The sequence below is a fragment of the Rhipicephalus microplus genome, chromosome X, assembly GCF_043290135.1.
Source record: "Rhipicephalus microplus isolate Deutch F79 chromosome X, USDA_Rmic, whole genome shotgun sequence".
Classification (NCBI taxonomy): Eukaryota; Metazoa; Arthropoda; class Arachnida; order Ixodida; family Ixodidae; genus Rhipicephalus; species Rhipicephalus microplus.
The window spans coordinates 495,445,885-495,467,985 of NC_134710.1; the positions used below are offsets into that span (position 1 = coordinate 495,445,885).

Here is a 22,101-nt window from a genome sequence, read left to right on the forward strand (position 1 = left end):
TCGTTCACGTGTATATTATACGACGCGCAAGCGTGCATTTCAAGTAAATATAAAAAGAGCACTAAGTGCCCACAGAGTGGTGCGATCCATTGGAAGAGTTCACCCGTGCTTAGCGTATGTGCGCCAAGCTTGTCCTGCGGCGCAGCATGCGTGCACAGCAGCTGCATCAGAGTAAGCTTAGCCTGTTAATTGCAAACATGCCTAGTTCCTTGGCAATGCGAATACTACAAACATTCAATTTGAACTGACCCATGTTCATAGACCTAAATATAACTCACTGAATAAATGAGGGACCCGTGTATTGATGCGAAATACTTCAGTGTGAGGAAATATATGGACCCCCATTGTAAAAAATTGGCCCCGTATCTCCATGTTTCTGCAAATGTCGTCAAAAGACGATAGTCTTGCGTGTGGAGTGAGTGAACAGGACATTTATTTGGTGTTCTGCGCAAGAAAGTCGGTGAGTGGTATTCTGTAGGCACTGCGTTTGAGTGCCTCGAGCGTACAGCTAAGGCGAAAAAGAACATCAAATCATGTCGCACGTGAGACATGAGCGCCATCTAGCAGTCTTCCTAGAAAACAAAGCATGTGGCTTTGATAGGGGTGTGCCCGCCCATCTCAGAGGTGATAAGGTGTAGAACGCAAGGCGACGGGTAGATTCCACCACTTTAGCAAAGCGTTGGAAACACTCCCTGTTCCGTGCAAGCATTGCATGGTCAGCGCAGCGTGATAAGCGCTACGGCCCTTAATATTACTAATGTATGCTTTTTCTAGTAAAAGACGCACATGCAGAATATATACGTGTTGTTATGGTGCCACAGTCATGCGCAATCATGGCTTTTTAATTGGCGATTGCGCAAGCATGAACGCTCAATCTTGAGCAACACTGGTGGGCGCTGTAGTTGAGGTCGGCCATTTCAAGTACCAGATGCCGTATAGAGTGGACAAACCGACAAATGTACAGACAGACACACAGACAGACAGGCAGGCAGACCAAAATTTTTGCGTTGAAGGTCTACAAAAAGGACTATCGTCTTTCATAAATCAGGACCTCTGGTACAAAATACTTAGTGTGATTTCAAATGAGAAAGCGTGCACAATAGCCTGTCGAAAACCGTGTGTAATCATTTCATGTTATGTTTAAGTGCAACATAATCTCTTTTACTGATGTCTCTGTGAGAATTAGGGAAGAATGGACATAAGCGGCAGCAAAATATTTTTAGTAGGAATCCCAAAAAGTTAACCCATGAATTAAGTCATTGAACATGTGAGGAATCTTCTGAATATAATAAATAGGGGGTGGTTTAATACATATAATACATAGCACGATATATTTTGGCGAATGAATTATGGGAAATGAAAACGAATGCCGCAACATCGATCTTTTCACCAGACTTTTGGCATGCGGTTTGATTGCATCCGTTGAGATATGATATGTATTGATGCTCTAAACTAAATACATATATGATAGGTGTAACGTTCAAGGAAACACCCTTGGGTGTGATTTGCTAACATATACCTATAATACACCTAAAAATGAGAAATGGGCATACAAAAGGTGCAATTGCAGAACTTACACCCATGCGGATAAGTTTGGCAGAAATAATAGGTGTAAGATGGGTGATTTATTCAAAAATCCACCCTTAAGGGTGTGAAATGATTTGCAGTGCAGTTATCATTTCGACTGAGAAATTCGGCGTAGCGAGGCACAGACTTTCCTACACTCTCGTCATAGAAGGCATGTGCTTTTACTCAGTTCTGTGTGCTGCTCTACAGCAGCTCGCTGTCTCACTCCCCAGGTAACGCAGAACGTTGAGTCAACGTGGTTTGAATGTAACGAATTTGAGGCCATGTTAGACCGTAAAATATAGCATTTCACCGACGTTAATAGTATTACCTTGCCATAACACAGTGTTTTTAATGCTGCAACATTATTCAAATATTGGCGTTGTCCTAACGTGTAGTTTTTTACGAGGCAATAACAATCAAATAATTATGTTGCCTTAACATATTGGCATTATTGTGGCAACAACAATCAAATAATCACATTGCATTAACGTTGTATAGAGGCATCAAGCTCATGTTTAACAGCGAACGTAGAGACAACATAGAGAACATAATCGCTGAAACATCCAATAACACACATGGCAACTTTTTAAACTTCGTGTACTCATTTTAATAATGGCTGACGGTGGCTAGTTAGTGTGGTTGAGTAAGAAATAGAAGAAGCATAAACAATGCAGACAACTGTTTAGCCTATGTTATTCACATACTAATGTTTCTATGATTCTGATTTCTGTATACGGCTCCACTCTGTTTTTATTGATTTGTTTGACAATACACAATTACCGTAGTGAAGGAGACAAAAACACCACCATTAGTCACCTGACTGGGCCTTTAGAGCTGCGCACTATACGTTCTTCACACAGAGTGACTGCATTGGCAAAAAAAAGGAAGAAACACAAGAACACAATCACATGGTGGAGACCATTGCGTCGCGTTATTACGTCTGTAGCTAGATCCACTAAACACAGTGAGTTCATATGTGAAAAAGATATGTGCAAGTGCAACCATTTAAGACCCCTAATTTCCAGGCAACAAAAAGGCGGCTGTAGGCAGGCTTCATCTTAATATGTATGCATGCAGACTTGAAGAACAAATTACCTGTATGCTTCAATTATTACTGTGTGGTTGTAAAAATAGCCTCGGAACCATTACTTTATGAAGTGAGCAAGCAGTAGTTAAATCAAATTGCGCCTTCATTACAATGCATAACCATAATCATGTTTTAAAGAGTGCTTTCAGATTAAACACTCAAGAAACAGATCTACTTAAACGGGTCCTACATGCTTGCATGACACAAAACAACAGCCACAACAAAACCAACAATCGGCGAGAATGACGGAAGTGAAACCAATATGAACCATGGAGCTAAAAAAACAGCTGTTTCACAGAGCCCTAACTCTGGGGGAACATAAAAAACAATGAAGTGATTTGAGAAAAAGATGCAAACAGGAAAATCAGTAAGTGTATGTAGTAATAAAGTAAAATCGTGATGGAAAGAGAGAGAGATAAGGTATGAAGAAAGGCAGAGAGGTTCACCGAAAAGTAAGTATCCAGTCTGCTACCCTGAACTTGAGAAGGGAGATAGAAAGGTATGAAGAATGAAATGAGAGAGAAAAAGAGAGCGCGGGGAAGCGAAAACACACACACTAGAATGTCACAAACGTTCGATGAGGTGGATCGATCGCAGAAATTTTAGAAGGACGGTCGAAGTCGCATTAAATTCATAGACATGCTGAGCTTTCGGTTAAAAACGAGTGCCCATTCTGGCTTGAAACAGCCTTGACAAATGTTTGCAGTACTCGAGTATTTGGTAGTGTCTGTGACTGATGAAAAGGCAATAGAGCAGCTATTGCACGTTCACTGCCCTTAGAGCTTTGTTTGAAACTCGCATTGTCATGAAAGCATTTCGTGTATTCTTAATAACAGCGTGTAAGTAAACATCGGCCAAAAATTAAGCAATCGTAAAAAAGTGTGTTATTCTGCCACTGCCAAATCTATCATTCGCGGCACACACAGCAAACACCAGGCCTGCAGAACACATTGTCTGCAAGCAAACATAAAAATCAAATGGCACCACGATGAAATGCACATTATTACAGAAGGACGACCACTCACAACAAACACAGAAGACACCATCAAGAAAAAAAAAACACGCCTGCTGAAAACACTGTGTTGTTGGTAAGAAAACCTAAATCACAAATTGCAGTATCGTGAAAGGGCACAGTAATCTGCAAACAATATCACCCACAGCAAATCTGGGAGACGCCAACAAGGAGATCTCAAGTCTGCACAACACACTATGCAGCATACAAATAACACCTGACCACTGTAATCCTCTGGCCATTTGTCCAAGGCCTAGCTTCAGCTTCGCTAAGACTGTAAGGCTTGAGTCAGCTTGAACAAATGCACCTACCGATTGCGATTCCATTGCTCGAGTAGCTCGAGCGAGAAGACAAAAAACTGAGGCAAAGCTGCTAATGAGATGCCATTCTTTCTTCACATGACTTCACGCAGCTTTCTATGTAGTAGATGTAGAAGTAGCACCAGGTTTTAGCAGCTGTATGGGCGACTGATACATTTGGTCAACCGCAGTGTTTTTCTAGTTGGTCACAACACAAACACCGAGGCATATGTCACAGGTGTGCTCCTTTCTCCTTAACGTGCTACCGTGCACTTCAATGCTGTAACTTCTGGTTGTTACTGGTACCACAACACCACCTTTTTCCTATGGAATTCGAGGCGTGAATGGCTGCAGTCCTATTGAAGTCTTCTTTCTTCAATAAAGGAAGCTTCGTGCTTTCTCTCTGTGGTAGTTTCTTAATAATTCTATTTTGCTCTACTTAGTGTGCTACTGCAGGGTAGGTTTTTTAAGCAGCATGTTTGTTGTCGACAGAGTAGGTATGATAACCTGTCATTAATTAGGCGAGCTACCCTTTCTGTTCCAGGGTGATGTACACGCATAAGTAGCACTACGTTTATGCAGCTGTCTGGGCAACTAATACATTTGGTCAACTTCAGTGTTTTTCTCTTTGGTCACAACACAACGAAGCCTTAGCTTCATTTATCAAACTGTCAACTATTAAGTTAGACTGAGGCTGATTTGACCTAGAAGTCGTGTGCGAGCTGTCACTGCTTGGTGAACTTGGTGAGCTCTGTACATGACAATTGTGGACTATTGTCACTAGTTCGCACAAATGGTGATTTAAACCTGGGGAGATCTGTTGTCTGATCATCTTGTCATGCTGCTGCTCATTGTTACATTCATGCACTTTTAGGATTGATGCAGTGGGAGGAGAGCCGAGACGTTATTTAGCTTGCCGCTTCAAGCAGCAAAGGGTGCAGTGGGTATGCCCTTGTTGCGTGTCGGCGTAGAGTATTGCTGAAGTGTTCATTTCAGGTTGTAAAGTCACCTCAGTTAGAGGACCGAAATTTAAACTGTTGTAGATAAATGAAACAGGTCCTCCGGCTACGGAAAGGCGGAGTATCACCGTCCGGTTGATAGATGAAGTTTTTTGACTTGCAACAGTGAAATGAAGCTGAAATCGCTGCGGGAACAGCATCCAGTTCGCCCACAATTCGCTGAAAATGCACTTAAGCGCTCAGATGTCTCTGCTGTGGACGTTATTTTGTGTAGGAAGATCCACATCAAATGAGCTCACTGATGATGCTTAGCTGTTGCGTGGAGGTATTGTGCTTTTTTCACTAGAGGTTGTCGTTATCGGTCACACTTGAAGCCACCCTAACCGGACGCCTTTGACCGAGAATGCAGAGCGAAAACACACAAAAACACACAAAGATACTCCATGTCTAGTAAACTCTATGGTGTAACGATGATGATGACAATAATAGTGAGTCGAAATCAAAATTGCAGAAGTTTTGATTTCAACTTCATTTTTAAAGTGGTTTTGTAACAGTAAAAAATACAGGTAAGGCATCATAAAAAAGTGAGACAAAAGTTTTTCACAAAGGACTGAATTACTGTTAGCACTAAAATATCCATAGGACAACGCTATGACTTGTACAGTGCAACGGAAGTTTCAGTTACACACTCGTCAATTGCATTTTTTTTAACCCTCATGATACGTTCTCACGATGGTTTTGATGTTGCACTCATCAGATGTTGCCAAAATAAAAATGCAGTCACGATGAAAAATAGTATTATGATTTGCACGAAGAATATCTAAAATTACCTAGTTTTAAAACAAGCCATGACCTTTGAGATTTACATTGGCTTTATTTGTCTCGGAGGCTATACACTGTCAACATCGGGTCCCGCCTTGCATCATGGGCTGTTATAGTCACGTGATAGCTTTTCGCGCTCAAAATAATAAAGGGTTCCGCCGCGGTCCCTTGATCAGTAGTTATTAATGAGAAATTTTAGTTTATATAGAGTCTGCGTAGCTGCATTTATCGGGTTTGTGTTGTGCGGTGCTCCCTCCTGTCTGTGTACAACTAAGCTAGGCGTTCAGCGGCGGCAACGGCTTCCACCTGACCACTCCTCACGCTGCATGATCGGGTAAGTAGCGGGGTTAGCAGTCTTCTCTTTTGTAGCGCTTTTCACCATCGCATTTTTCGTCGAACTAATTGTGTCGTAAGTCACGTTCACTACCGGTGTCACACGGGCACTTTTGATTGTGATTTGGCTCCCGAATTGCAGTTTGACTATCGTTTTGGGCAAATTCGATCGAGATAAATTTGCACCGTTTAGCAACAATCATTGTTGATCGCGATCGAGAAATCAGACCCGTCATCGTTCTGTTCTCGCGCTAACTCTATCGTCATGTCATATCAACTAGCCCAAACTGCCACTCTTCCAAATCAACCCTTATGACGAGGAAAAGTGCTCGTGTGACACCGATGCAATCTATTGTATGCAACCAAAAATCATAAGTGTGTCGTTTCTGCGTACATTCACTTTCAATATCTCGATTTATGTAGTGTATACGATGTAATCACTAAATAAAGTAAAAATTTTATCAACTATTATACTCTCAGAATCATTGTTAGGTTGTTCTTTGTAAATATGTCTACAAAAAATTGGCCCTTTCAATGAGTGGCAGCCCCTAGTTCGTTTAAACAACGGTTTCACCATGTTTCCCCGGGCCACCAGTTTTGCCGTAACCTCTTCCGTCGCGTCTGTTTTCATGGCCTTCTGCGTTTGGCTTAAGTCAGCGTTACTATATTTGTACAACTTTCTTTGTTTTATAGCATTATTATAATTGTACTCCAATTAGTCAGTCTGGGAGGAGAACAAGTATGATTCTATTGTGGCAGTTGAAGCACCAGCAGCCTGTGAAGCGTATCTCTATCGACGTGGTGACGGGCGGCACAACTATTCATTTGCTTTAACCACTTGCAAATAATTGGAAAGTGAACAAATGAATGCCACTTTGTTAATAATTGTGTAACCCCTCTCGACACTCGAATGCTAACCACTGAAATGTTGACCATAACCTGAACGACTTAATGTTTAAAAATTAACAGAGTGGAATAACCCCCTGTGAAAGACTACTTGAAAGTACTACGCTTGCTTCAAAGACAACTACAATCCCACTTATAGATTCGGAAATGCATTTTTGTTGTTGTTTGTATGCTATAAAGGTTTCATGGAGTCTATTCTTAAGACAGCATTCCATCTGTCTCATGTAGCTCCTGCCGCATGTCAGTGATTGTGTACATCATGCGTATAACACACGTTACATACTTCTGCCTGTGATGAGTGCGGCATTGTTTCCTTCCTTTCATCTGATCGATGAATCTGCGTAGGTCAGAAAGTTTCGGGTGCCATAAACACTGCTTCAACTCCAGCACTTTCTCCATATTTTCTGGTAGAGGTTGTGAGAAACACTGTGCATGCTTAGTGCTACAGCCGTCATCTTTTACATAGCACACTGGAGCAGTCTCATCTCAAGCTAGGCTGGCAAGCTGTGAAAAATCTGTTTCTTTATTCCTACAATGTAACAGACGGGTCGCTCTTACAACTTGTTGCTCTCTGTTTTACACGGTACGCTTCCACCAACTCACGCGAGTGTGATACTTTCTTCTGCCTGAAAACTCTCCTTAAAACGCAGGTCACACTTTCAAATGCACCAAGATTTGGCGCAATCTCTTTGGCTCCTTCATTCAGAGAGTGCCGGCAACGTGTTTTCTATGCGCGACTTGCCACGGGAAAAAGGAATTTATACACAATGCTTTTGGCCCATCTCCGTACAACACGCCATGCTTTTGTCCCCAGCCCTGTCAACTTGCCTCTTGCCGAATTGTTGGCATGGCGTACGGGAGTTGTCCAGAAGGTATAGTGTATGAAATTACTACTTCTTGTGGCATGTTGGGCATCAAGAAGATGGGGCGTTTTATGAATGGACGAGCAAGGGAGCACGAACTAAATCTCATGAGTTGGCTTGGCGCATTCACCAATGCACTGCGAAAGCGGCAAGTGTCAACCACATTTTTAAGAAATAAAGATTTTATGCAGAAGCATGCAAGTGTTTTGGTACCTGTACTTTTTAGTGTACATAAATAACTGTGTTAAATCACTAGACACATCGGGAACACAGATAATGGTTTTTGCAGACTACTGCATACTTTTTCAAAAGATTTACTACTCCGGAAGGCCAGAAGTGCTTGCAAACCACCCTGTGTGCCATTTCTAAGAGGTGTGAAGAATGTTCAATAAAATTAAATAGTTATAAGCCAGTTGTCCTGGACTGAACAACTAAGAAACATTGTTATATATATATGTATCACTTTAACAACTGTCTCTTGACTGAGGTTGACGAATATAAATACTTAAGTGTCACAGTTACAAACTACTTAACATGGTCAAGTCGCATTCATGAAACATGCTCATCTGGGGCCGAATTCACAAAGCTTTCTCTTTGGCTACGCATTTTCTTAGCCAAACATTCTCTTATCTGGAGGGATTACTATAGCGCGGGTATGAATTTAACTTATTCGGCACTTAAGAGGGCAAGGAGGACACACGATAGCCAATGAAACGACAAGGAAAGAAAGAAGTGTCTGCCGATAATATCAAGGTTGCACGCAAAGCGTCTAGCATCGAGAGTATACGATGATAGCCAATGATTTGCTGCATCTAAGTTTCAGTTCCGCGAGCGTCTGCTACAGCGCTTACGGGATGCCGCGTACGTTGTAATAGGCGTTTTGGCGGGCTGTTCAAAGCCAAGCACTCGCCTTTCATCAACGACAGTAGCTAAAAACGAAATTGCTCGATGGCCTTAAGTCATCGAGCAATCCATGCACTATCTCGCCAAGTACAAGTAAACAACACTCCAGGTGCACCACATAAATAAAACCACACATAAACCGATGCATGCAATGTTTGAAAATGTGCCTTGAATGTCTTCCCCTATTTAACGCGACCAGTTACCTTACATTTCATTGCAGCTGCGCTGCTACTTAAGTAATTCGGTGCAATCTAGCATGGTATAGTAGTGAACGTAAGGGTGTTTTGTACCTATAGTCAAAGGTAGCCTTTGTTACAATATTCTTATTACAAGACACATGAGCGACTTTAGTGCCTGCAGACGAATTGTGCGGAAATAGTTAACAGCAGTAATCAAATGAAATTGTGAGCGCAATTTCGCTGGCTCCATGCACCGCAGCATTTTTATAAAGCCGGAATGCGAGAACGTACATACGCTTACACTTAGGTATATGTCTACGTAAAATGAGGGAGACTCGTCGGGAGGTGTCTCAGTGCTAATGCTTTTTACAAAACACGGTGCAAATATTTCGTCCAGCGTTGTTTGAGTGCGCAAACAAAGCAAGGGACGTGTAAACGAGTCTTGAGGTCGAGAGACGTTATCACACGTGCGAAAAAGATGAATAGAGAGAGAGAGAGAGAGAGAGAGACTCTCGTTTCGGCTTCGCGAAAGCTTGAAATTGATAGATAATAAAGACAATTTTCTGGCCCAGCAGACGTCAGGGAAAGTCTCCGCAAAGCAGCGTCAGATGCTCGGAGAGCATAAAAAAGTGGAGTACGCGTTATATGGGAGTGACAGCCACTCAGAAAGCGAGATGAAGTGTGACTGTCCTTAGATCTGAGAATCAATGCTAATTAGGAGAGTTGAGTTAATGAGCCAAAACATTCCTAAATAACGATAATGAAAGCAAACTGAGAATTCATCTAGTGAAAGTGACACTAGTGACAGTGAACTCATAATAGTTGATTAGCGTTGTCACAGGCCGTTATATATTTTTATTTTCTTATTTATACTTGGCAAACTATGAGAAGGTAGCCTACGTTAGAGCCGGCTATCCCAACGTCATGACAGTAATGTACAAGAATAAATAGCGCACAGTTATACAGTCACGCGTGGCGGTTTCTATCTTCTAGTAACCTTGGGCAAATGCATTCTAATTATTTTTTCTATTTTTGACATAGTTTCACCGGACGTTTTTGCATTTGGCTTGATTCGAAGGAATGACAATATATCAGCAATAGGGCGAATGCAAGTACTGCTGCAGTGGACGAGCGGTTACAGCGCTCAGCTACAATCTAGGAGGTACTTGGTTTGATTGGCAGAATCACTGAGCACTTTTTTTTTCAAGAGGTTGCCCGGCCTGACATTATGCGTGGTGGCGGGTACTAATTTTTTGAAGAGTAGGCTTTCGCACTTGCTTCTTTCACTCCCCTTTTTATCCAAAAGCGCTGTACTGTGCTTCTTCAAAAATTAAACAATTTAGGGTTCATAATTTTCTCCTCCATCCTCTCTTATCGCAAAAGTGTCCAGTGCTGAAATACCAATTACATACTTGGTATACTACTTTTCACGTGTTTGGATATTCGACCAGCAATCAGTCTTGATGGTGTTTTGAAGAAAACCTACACATACAGTGAGCTAACTGCTTGCAGCCAAGTTGACTGCCTTTGTAGGGACACGCTTTCGTGCTACTTTGGTGGGCATCATCACATGCAGCAAGACCAAAGAGCACGGACAGTTAGAGCTGACGCAAACAGAGTGATTAGTTTGTGTCTTTTCTCCCGCTATTTGTCATGCTGCACGCTTCAGTGTAATGTCGCTGTCAATGGTTAAAATGAACTATAGCAGTTAATCGAGTTCTGCTGAGAGGGTCCCCTATTGTCCAGAATGGAACAAAACAATGGCAATTTGATTTGTGTGATAAAGAAATACCCTGCTTTTGGTTACTGGAATAAATTTCTAGACTGAAGTTTATTTTTTATTAACAACAGTTTCAGTGCAGATGAAAGGTGCAAGGACAAAATTCGTGTATTCAGCTTGACTAGGTTTGTGACCTTAATTGTAATTGCGAACCGGTATCACAGTATGCATAAATATCACACACATATACAACCATGGGTGATAGCTTGCTTATTCTGATTAAAATTGAAAGGTTGAATTCGATATATTCAACCAACGCAATGTGTACGAGATATGCCATGTAGAGTAGCTATGCTCTAAACTAATCTTCGCAGGTTCGTTCCATTTTACCCAATTTCTCGCCCATGACTGTAGGTTGGTAAAATAAACGACTTCTTCGAACACACATATTGTGTGTAAGGTTACATTTATTTTTATGCAGTACAAAACAAATTGAAATTATAATGGCTCAAAAGAGAAATAACTAGAAACAAATTCAGCCAAATCATTACCAAACTTACTCACCAATGATAAACGAATTCTCATTTAAAAGATACATACATACATACATACATACATACCACATCATCATCATCATCAGCCTGACTACGTCCACTGCAGGACAAAGGCCTCTCCCATGTTCCGCCAGTTAACCCGGTCCTGTGCTTGCTGCTGCCAATTTATACCCGCAAACTTCTTAATCTCATCTGCCCACCTAACCTTCTGTCTCCCCCTAGCCCGCTTCCCTTTTCTGCGGATTCAGTTAGTTACCCTTAATGACCAGCGGTTATCCTGTCTACGCGCTACATGCCCGGCCCATGTCCATTTCCTCTTCTTTATTTCAACTATGATATCCTTAACCCCCGTTATCTCCTAATTCACTCTGCTCTCTTCTTGTCTCTTAAGGTTACACCTACCATTTTTCTTTCCATTGCTCGCTGCGTCGTCCTCAATTTAAGTTGAACCCTTTTTGTAAGTCTCCAGGTTTCTGCTCCGTAGCTAAGTACCGGCAAGATACAGCTGTTATATACCTTCCTCTTGAGGGATAGTGGCAATCTACCTGTCATAATTTGAGAGTGCTTGCCGAATGTGCTCCACCCCATTCTTATTCTTCTAGTTACTTCAATCTCGTGGTTAGGCTCTGCGGTTATTACCTGCGGTTAGGCTCTGTGGTTATGACATTGCATTGCTGAGTAACTCAGGGGACGAATTGCAACACATGATTATGGAGTTAGACAAGGAGAGCAGAAAGGTGGGTCTTAAAATTAATCTGCAGAAAATGAAAGTAATGTACAGCAACCTCGGAAAGGAGCAGCGCTTCGAAATAGGTAATAGTGCACTTGAAGTTGTAAAATACATACATACATACATACATACATACATACATACATACATACATACATACATACATACATACATACATACATACATACATATGTACACCCATACATACATACATACATACACTCAGGTGTAAATATTAAAATGAATGGCTATAAAACAACAATTCTAATACACTCATTTTGAATATACTACAGAAAGTAACTTACGAGAGAAATCCACCAGCACTGTTATGTCTGAACACGGTGTTTCTCGAACCATCTCGCAAAAGCTTGGTGCATAGTTTTCCGCTGCTGCCCAGTGACAAGCAGTTTTTTATAAAAAACACAAGAATAAAGCCCTGGACAATGTCATGCTAAAGAAAAGGGCTGTGCATCAATATTTTGTACATGTCTGTAATATCACTCTGTTCATTTACATAGCTTGGCTCATTCACAACCCACTAACAAAGCATGTTAGGATACTTGGGCTGAAAGTTGGCACAGCGCGAGTAAATTTTAGACAATACATGAATAATACAATTATAAACTACTAAGCTCCTTGGTGCAAACAGTGTTTTCATTGACAGCTTTAGGTGCCATTTCATTTCCCCAAAAAACTTCTCAAAAGTAGAATCAACTTTATTTAGCTAAAAGTTTCTATTCTGGAGCGTCGTGGTGGCTCAACGGTGGAAGTGACTCTTTCGGCCAAGAAAACAAAGACCAACTATTTTTCCAGTTCGTGAATTCACCCCATGCTAACATTGAGGCAGCTGGTAGGAGTGCTTTTGGAGAGAGAAACTACCACATTCCCACCAGTTGTGGCTTTGGGTAGCTACTTCACTTGGACAAAAATAATGAAAAACACTCCTCAAGAAGACTTCAAAGTTTGCACATCAACACAGTTCCCATACAGCTGTATATTAGTCTGCTTGAAAAATATTGAGTTTACTGGTGGGCAAAGACTGTACACTATGTGAGGTGATGCTCCAGTGCACTGCATGTATGTCTTGCTGTTGGCCTAAACTGCGATGTTGCTAAGCACATATGTGTAAAATAACAACTAATACTATGCCACTGCAAAGTAATTATGTGTCATTTGCATGAAACAGGGACCACAATAAAAGAATATAACAACATTTGCCTTCACAAAGTTCAAAAAATGTAAATAAATTTTCACAGAGTTTTCACAGTTCATCTGAGGATAGTAATAATGGTTGTAAACACATTCTTACTTCCACTAACAAACTATTTTAAGATGCCAGATTCAATATTAGAGTATACCAGCACTTTTGTGGGGCTAAACAATTGTACAGGCACCTAGAAAACACAAGTGAATGCATGCTATAGCTACCTATAAAAATAAATACTTTTATTTCTAGTCTGAATAGAGCTGCATAGATGATAAGTCATTTGCATTATATTATGAATAAACCTATCCGAGCAAAGTATACATTTAAAAAGTTACATTTACACAGTAGATAACAAGACTGTTCAAGGACGGACAGGCAGTGGGATAATACCCAAGCACTAAAATCTACTGTTAAGATATACTAGAAGTAGTGATGATCCTCTTCCTTCCAAATAAAATAATCCACATAGATTCACTTCCCAGAGCTTATACACTCATGGCATCATTGGTGCTATACAAATGAGTGTACACTAAAGGATTACATTGACTAAGTACATGATTACTGCATCCATTGATTTACTTCTTGTACTGCAAAGAATGCAAACACAGTTATCATTGGCGAGCATGGATGCTGTGAATTCTGGCATGTAAATGTAGAGGCACGCAGGCACTTAACACACATGTTAAAAACTTCAGCTCAAAAATATTTGCCCACTAACACTACAGCAGCCTTTAAATTAGTGTCATACTTTGGTATCTTCCATGCAAAATTTAAATAATTTCGAATGCAAGCAAATGAACTGCTGAATAATGCACTGCTAAGAAGTTAAGCAGCAGCTGCTCCTGACATCACAATGTGCTCTTTCTGCTGTTGTAAACTTTGAGCAGGAGAACAGTCACTGGCAGTCCCTTTATACTTGTTGGTCTTTTGTGCTCTGTTCTTGATACACTGTACATGTCCGTGGAGCACCGAACCCCTTGTTACTGCTGGAACTTAGAAAAATACAGATCATTGTTACAACCATGCTACATGCAAGAGTGTATAGTTATTAATTATGTGCTCATATTTACAGATATTGTATTTTGAGAAGCCAATGACAAGCCTCAACACACACACACACACAGTTAAGACTGAAAATATATTTATTATGATACAAGAGCAAAACTACAATGTTATAGATGAAGGCATGAAACTTCTGACAGGCATAAAAAGCCAATAGAGTTTCTTCTATTTCGACTTTACACTGGGTGCGAGAAGTAGACCACAAATAAGTTCACTAAGAAACACAAGTTAGACTGCATTACAACACAACAGCCAATGTTCATAAATTTAAGGCTGTCTAGTATAGCCAGCTCACCATACCGCATATAGAAGCAAATGGGCAGTCTAGAAGACACAAAGAACTTGTGGATTATGAGTGTGCTTGTTGCTGACATCTATTATTCTAAATGAAGAAAACCGTTCAAAAATGCACTTCATCAGGGGAAATAATCATACGCAACAAACACAACGGGTTCCTACAGGTGCCACCAACACTCACCATTATTGTTGATACCAGTGTCTTGCCGGATGGATATGCTGCGTCATGCACAGAAAACCAAAGGAGCGCTCCATGACTTGGATTGCATGTGTGCTAGCTGCATCGCTCTGCTGCTGAAATAGGCTAGCCACAGACCGAGAAATGAGAAGCCATGGCTTTGAAACACACTGAACGTCACCTTTAGAGATCAACAATGCATACTTAGGTCAGGTACAATTTGTAGAAAAATATATATCACTATGCAATCGTGGTGAACATGTTCGGCTGAAACACAAGCAACAGCACTGAGAGAGAAAAAGCTACATTAGGTAAAAGATGCAAATACTGGCCCTATGTCACCTGAGACTTCTTCAATAGGTCTTTCTCCTTGCAAGTTGTGAACAGCCAGGCAATTTTCACCCACTTGCTATTTCCTTCCAGAGCACTTGATCCACAGAGGGAGTCACAAGCTCGAGAGCTCAATAAGGAATCAAATTATTTGTGCTCATTTCAAAGCACAAGCTTTTGAGTCTCAGATTATTCGAGTTTCATTCATAAGCTGCAGGCTTTCAGCTTTCAACATTCTCAATTTTCTTGCAATTTAGTTCTATATATGTTGAATAGGAATTATGTGTAAGAATACTACAGGTATCCACTGAAAGCAACCATGCTTGGGTTTTCAATTTGTGCACAGTAAGTGGTGTTCACGTAATCGTATGCATTAAAGAAAAACTAACCTTGCAGCCAGCCGTTAGGCAGTTTTGTGCCCTCGAAGCTCCCAAGCAGATCGCAGTCCTTCCAGATGAGGCTGCCATGCATGCTTCCACGCCACATCCGCTGAATGATAACAGTCCCAGCAGTGACATAGGCTTGCACAGTAAGGGAGAACGTGTCCTTCCTATTTTTGTACAGGTGCTCCAAGTAATGATGAGGATTGATGTGCCAGAATGTGCAACCGATGCATCACAGGACCTTAACAAACCAATCTCTGCGATCTGTGAAGAGCCAAAAACGGGATATTTAAAAACAATCATTAAAAGCACTCTTTTCTAATACGTATTTGAGGAAGCTATCATTTCGTTATAGTGACCAAAATCTGCTATAATCACTTTGAAATAAACTGAAGCCTCATTTAAAATTTACGTACCGCAATATATATGTCCTACTGAAGTATAATACTACCACAGTGGTAATCGTCTATAGAACTAATTTTACAAAATAACATAAATTTTTTAAGTGCAACCTGGCTCCTGAAAAATAAATTCACATTAACCTTCCAACTATCAAACGTGGTCAATCGACAGGCCCAACCTAATAATCAAACAAGAGTTCACTTGTATCAAATCACAAAAAACTTTTTATGTATTTGCTTCATAGTATATGTATGTATATAACAGTAGTAGTAAATTTTTCATGCTTCAACTTACCATAGAGAAACATTACATCTGATGGGCTTAAAAACTTGCACACGTTATAGAACTGCGTGAATTATAGTACCGGTGAAATTTAGTTCTGCAAGGTGAACTCACCGATGGCAGCATTTAGTACCCGTCGGTGTCATGAGGAACCAAGTACGGCCAGCAGGCAAAGGGCATCTGCAGACTGGAAGCTGCCAATGACAGCAATGAAGGGCTGGCCAGGCGTGCACGTCCATTGATAAAGTGTAAGAACTTGCCATGACCGGCTGTTGTCAAGGCTCTAGTGCCGTGCAAAACGATGGCCAGATTAACTCAGAAACCTGTAGTTAGGCGATATTGGCCTACAACTTCATCCAAAGCAAGGCACCGGTGAAATCTTTGCTTTTTCTGGGGGCCGGAGGAAAGCTTGACGTTTACGGGCTCTCGCTGCCACATAGAACTCTCAAGTTGTTACCGAAGAACAGTCTAGGCGCGCTTCCAAAGTAACACGATTCACAACAGAATGTAGCATCTCGCAGCTTTGGTCGATCACATCGCAGCGCTAGGTCTGGGGGCCGGAGGGAAGCTTGACGTTCACGGACTCTCGCTGCCACATAGAACTCTCAAGTTCTTATTGAAGAACAATCTAGGCGCGCTTCCAAAGTTACACGATCCACAACAGAATGTAGCATCTCGCAGTTTAGGTTGATCACATCACAGCGCTAGGACTATGGTCATCACAAAAAGGAGAAGTGACGACTTAACAAACAAAAGCGCCAAGCTGCCCCACCACAACTTCGCAGGGCAAAACAGTTATCATCGCTGTCTTTCAATTTTCGGTCACACGAGCACACCTTGTTCACAGGTCTTGGAACGTCAACACAGCACCACTGTTCACAACGAACATCGTTTCAGTCCCGAACAGTACATTGCTCTCAAGTAAATAGAAGCGTACGGGCTAACTAGTGGCGAAGCAAGAACCGAGCGCGTAGTTAATTCGTTTCTGTACGTACTTGGGGTCACTCAAGTAACGTGTCAAAACGCTGTCAATCCGAAATGTCGCAGAGCACGCAAATGAGAGACTGGAAAGTCAAGTGAACGAACTATTACCGGCACACAAACACACATTGCAGGCTTCTCGAGTGCTAGTTGCCGTCGATACATCGACGCCGATCCCCGCTTGATAACCACACCGACGCACAGGCTTCGCTGCGCTTCACCGTACACCATTGCACTGCCACAGCTTTCCGCACTGCTTACACGCACCGAAAGAGCTGCTGTAATCACAACACATCCGGTCAAACGCTGAAGTAAGTCGTGCGAGAAGCGTTTGCTGAAAGTCGCACCGACCGATATGCTGTTTACGACGCCATGTTGTTTTCGACAACTGCGCAGCACATAAGAGAGCTCTTAGAAAGTACTTGAACTATTTTCACGGCGCGAAAAAATTTTCTCTTATGTGCGAGGGGGGGTGATATGACGAACAGGACAGGCGTGCCAGATGAAAGAAGTGTTTTGGCAACGTCACGAAGTGAGCTGATGTAGAGGGTATTGCTTCACAACCAATCACAAGCTGTGCCTGTCGGCCAAGCCGTCGGCTGCTCGCGTTTGTCGTCTGCTTCGATCAGAGCATGCGACAGGGGGTTCGCCTTCGCAACGCTATTATTCTCAGGTCAAGTGGTCGCTGCGTCGCACAAAATACATGTCAGTGGCTCGCTCTATCTTTGAATGATGTTCGTGCGCCAAGTTAAATGGCTGGTAATTGACGTAGGGATGAATTCAGCCAATGTTTGCTCCAGAATCGTGAGGGTTTGCATATTTTTGGTGTCATACAAAGTTACTAGGGTTATTTCGTTCCGATTGCTTGCCATATTATCACGGTTCATATCGGTGTCTGAACAGTGAAGGTGAAGATGCATGATTTGTAGTTCCATGCGTAATCACGCGCACGCCTAATACGCTTTGGTTTACAAAGTACGCTTTGTTCCAGATCGTCCCAAAGTGTATCGACAGCTGTATTTCAGAGATCGCAACCATTGGACAGTTAGAGCCATTGAAAGTACACTAGAGCACAAACTTTATGAACCACTCATTGAAAACTTCCTCTCATTTTTATTTCCAATAGCGTGCAAAGAATGTGCTCCAAATTAACCTTTTTGGTGGTAATTTCCACCAATGAGGCAAGAATCTCGAGTCACACTTTTAATTGGATGAGATGGGGCGCAACACAACAACATAACAAATAAGGTTGATCCTATGCCATGCTGCGTTCGAATGCACCGACCATTCACGTATCACATTGGTTTTCATCCAACCACAAATCTTTACATTCGTAGTTTTATGCCATTGACGCCCAATAGAATTCTTCAATTACTGCGACTTCGAACTTATTGGACGACGGTGGTTGTCAACACCTTCCACTGCGTACAAGGGAAACAACACGCGAAGCTCAAAGCGCCGAAAGAAATAAAAACGCACCAGCAGTCATCAGGCAGCCCTTAATGGGCGTGAATTAACTCAAAACCAGCCAGGGCACCAAAGTATACTGCCGCGGCAGCAGGTTCTAAGTAGCCACATTGTTCCTACGAGTGGTCCGGACCACTCTTAGGATTTTCTCTCAGCCATGCTGTTTTTACGCACAATTTCGCTTCGTGAATCCACTTACGAGCACGTTTCGGTGACGTAAGCAAATATAGCAACTGCATCACCATCGCTGACATGTTCCCGGGCAGTCACAGCGCACTTTATTTGCAGCGGCCGATGTGACAACGATGGCCTCTTACGACGTTTTTTCGTTTCGTGAATCGACTTACGCAACAAAATTTCTCTTGCGCAAAAATGTTTTCGTAAGTGAGTTTTGTGAATCTGGACCCTGCTTCTTGAAGCTTGGTTTTGAGAGGCGCAAATTAAAACAGCACCCTCAGAAATAAAACTGTTGGCCTACAATGCTTTTTTAAGACCGAAGTTGGACTATGGTAGTGTTGTTTGGGACCATATTTAAAAAAACGATATTAGGAAAATTGAGATGTTGCAGCATAAGACAGTTCGCTTCATCTTTAATGCTAACCACAGAAATGAGTCACGAACAGCGATCATGACCACTAATAATATGCCCACTTTACAATACCGAAAGGCAGTTGCCCAGCTAAAATATCTAAACACGCTTTGTTTTGTAAACTTAGCATTCGTCCAGAAACGTACATAGGAAATTGACTCTCAGAGCCAACTAGACATACACATTCTTACACTCTTGAGTCTTACTTAACACGTACAGATATCTTCAAGAATTATTTTTTCCTCAGACTATCATTAGCGGAAGGAGTTACCTTTTGAAGCTTTCTGTCATAATGAATATCTGGACGTTGATGACCATGTATCTTTCTTTTCTTAACCATACAACCCAAGCTCTCAACTGTCTCACAGTGCACATGATTTACAGTCTGTAGTTGCGATTTAGATTATCTTACTGTCATCTTATTACTTTTTTATTTCTTCTGCGTTCAACTGTTTTACCTTGTTTTCTTGCTTGAATTTTTTTTTGTATTATAGTTCACGCCTCCCCACTTGTTCTTTCGACTGTAGTATACTGTGCGTAAAAAATAAAGTACCATATATATACTGCATGTGAGTTGACGAAAGCGTACCCTACAAAAAACAAAAGAAACAAGTTTTATCAGCGATACCTTTGTAACAGTTTAAGTATCGAGAAGGAGATTGTTTGAACGATGGATATCCTAGGTTGCGACGAAAGTGCGCGCATGTGTTGTGGTTGTATTCCTGGGTAAAAGCCCAGACCAATTCAGCTGAAAGTGCCACTTGTCCTGTAATTGTGTTTCTCCTTTCGTGTGTGTTCGGATTCATGGCTAAATTATGTCTTCAGGTACCAACAAGGCAACAACAAGTCTTGCTAAAACAGATTTGACACTTCAAAAGGTAATAATAATAGGAAGGGTTTAGCGATCCAAAACTAGGACACGATTGTGAGCGATGCTGTAGGAGGGAGCTCTAGAAATTTCGACCACCCTGGCTTCTTTATTGCGTGCTTGAAATGAAGTACGCGGGACTGGAATATTTTCTCCTCCACCGAAAGTGCAGCCGCCGCGGCCGGAATTAGATTTCACCATCCGGGATTTCACCGGCGTTAAATCACAATCGGGAAGAAAATGCAGGCCTATCTTCTTCCCCATTCGCCATTGCTAGAGAAGAGCTATACCGGTGACCTAGGATCTTTGAGGCAAATGCTCATAATATAGCTTGAGGCGAGGAGAGGAAGAGAGTGAGAATTTTTAGAAGGCAGAGTGGTCGGCCTGAGCTAGTTCGCTCTAGCCTGCTACTCTACACAGGGGATAAAGGAAAGGGGAAGGAAAGAGGAATAAAATGTGATTATGGGGACAAGAAGAGGTGGTGCGTATGTACAGTAGCCACTTAGCATAGTACCCTACAGTCTAGTTTCTAGTCCAGTGCTTTTCATAAAGTCTAGAACAGCCTTTGTAGAAGTTTTTGACACTGTTTGGTCGTTCATTGCTGACAATATGTGGCTTTCACTTAATGATGTTCGTCTGATGCTTGCCAACGTTCCAGTTAGAATTTTTGTTTGCGCCACGTATAATGCGCAGTCACAAAATATGTGAGCTATTGTTTCGCACACTTGGCAGTGTTCGCAACTCGGGCTGTCCGCACGGCCGATTAGGTGGTGTAGTTGCGAGTGAAGGCGACGCCCAGGCGAATTCGGTGTAGTATATTAGCATGTCTTCGGCTGATTTTATCTGGAAGACGAAAAGTCATACCGGGATCTGTTTCCCGCAGGCGCTTGTTCCGGTGATCTGGTAGCGACCAGTAAGTGGCGGCGCATTCTCGCATGAGTGATCTGAACAATGTGTTGACGTCACTTCGCGAATAGGGTACTTTGACGTATAGAAGCGTTGTATTTTGCCGCTCTTGCTTCACTATCGGCTGTTTCGTTGCCAACCAAGCCGCAGTGTCCAGGAATCCATTGGAGTGTAATCAAGTGACCGCTCCTGTGTGTTAGGTAGAATGCTTGGACGATTCTTAGCGCTCACTCGTAAAATTGGCCTCTTCTTGAGCAAAAATGGATAGCTTGAAGCGCTGATTTTGCATCAGACAGAATCGTTCATTTACGCGGTGCTTGGTCGTTCACAAATTTTATGGCTTCTTGTATAGCAACAAGTTCTGCAGCTGTCGAAGAAGACCTATGATCTAACTTGAATTGTTGGGAAATACCGAGTTGAGGGATCACGAAGGCTGTAGCTGAGGCGGATGAAGTTACGGATCCATCAGGGTAAATGTGCACAGAGTCGCTGTATCGGTCATCCAAATGTGCCAAGGGGAGTTGCTTGAAGGCAATATAAGAAACACGCGACTTATACGAAATTCCACGTATGTGAAGGCACACCAGTGGTTTAGTCAATGTTCATGGAGGCACTGCAGGGATTACGGCAGGTGCAAAGTCTGAAGGGATCATGTGCTATGCGTATTGAGACATCGCGAATAGGTACAGCCTGGTCGTTGAGGCGAGGAACATGTACTGTGACTCGTCCACACCGGAAAATATCATCCGCTGAGAAACTGGCTTGAAAAATATATACCTGGAGAGGCTTACGCCATAATTACGTAAGGTTCTTCGTACCTTGGAACAAACTTTGAAGGTAGTCTTAGTGTTCGATATGGGACAAGTAGTCATATAAGAGAACCTGGGACACAGCTAGTCTTGGAAGGGAGATGCTGCGGTTTTATTTCAGTCGTTGCTGCTCTTGAGATGTAAACGTGCGGGCGAGCTGGCGGCGCCTTCCGGCATGCGGATGAGCTTAGGAGACAAATGGGCACTTGGAAGAATCATAAAGGTTAGTATGTATAGTGTGGATAGTATTTGAAGGCTCGCGTTCATGAAGGAGAAAAAAAGTAGAAAATCCATTGTCGTTTGTATCGCGGTGTTCTACGTAAATATTATGCGTGGGAGAACACGGCCCCATACATGGTCAGATGCGACGCACATCGACAACGTATTACCCAAACTGTGATTAA

The 22,101-nt window shown here is 42.0% G+C and overlaps 1 long non-coding RNA gene across 3 annotated transcripts in view; it reads left to right on the forward strand.

Moving 5' to 3' along the window:
* Positions 1 to 285: 285 nt before the first annotated feature.
* LOC142776735 (uncharacterized) overlaps positions 286 to 22,101 on the forward strand; it is a 142,375-nt gene continuing 120,559 nt past the window's right edge. The window contains exon 1 of one of the 3 annotated variants that reach the window (XR_012887770.1): positions 286 to 6,082. This is a non-coding gene — a long non-coding RNA (uncharacterized LOC142776735). The remainder of the gene's footprint in view (positions 6,083 to 22,101) is intronic. The other 2 variants (XR_012887771.1, XR_012887769.1) reach the window with 2 other exon arrangements.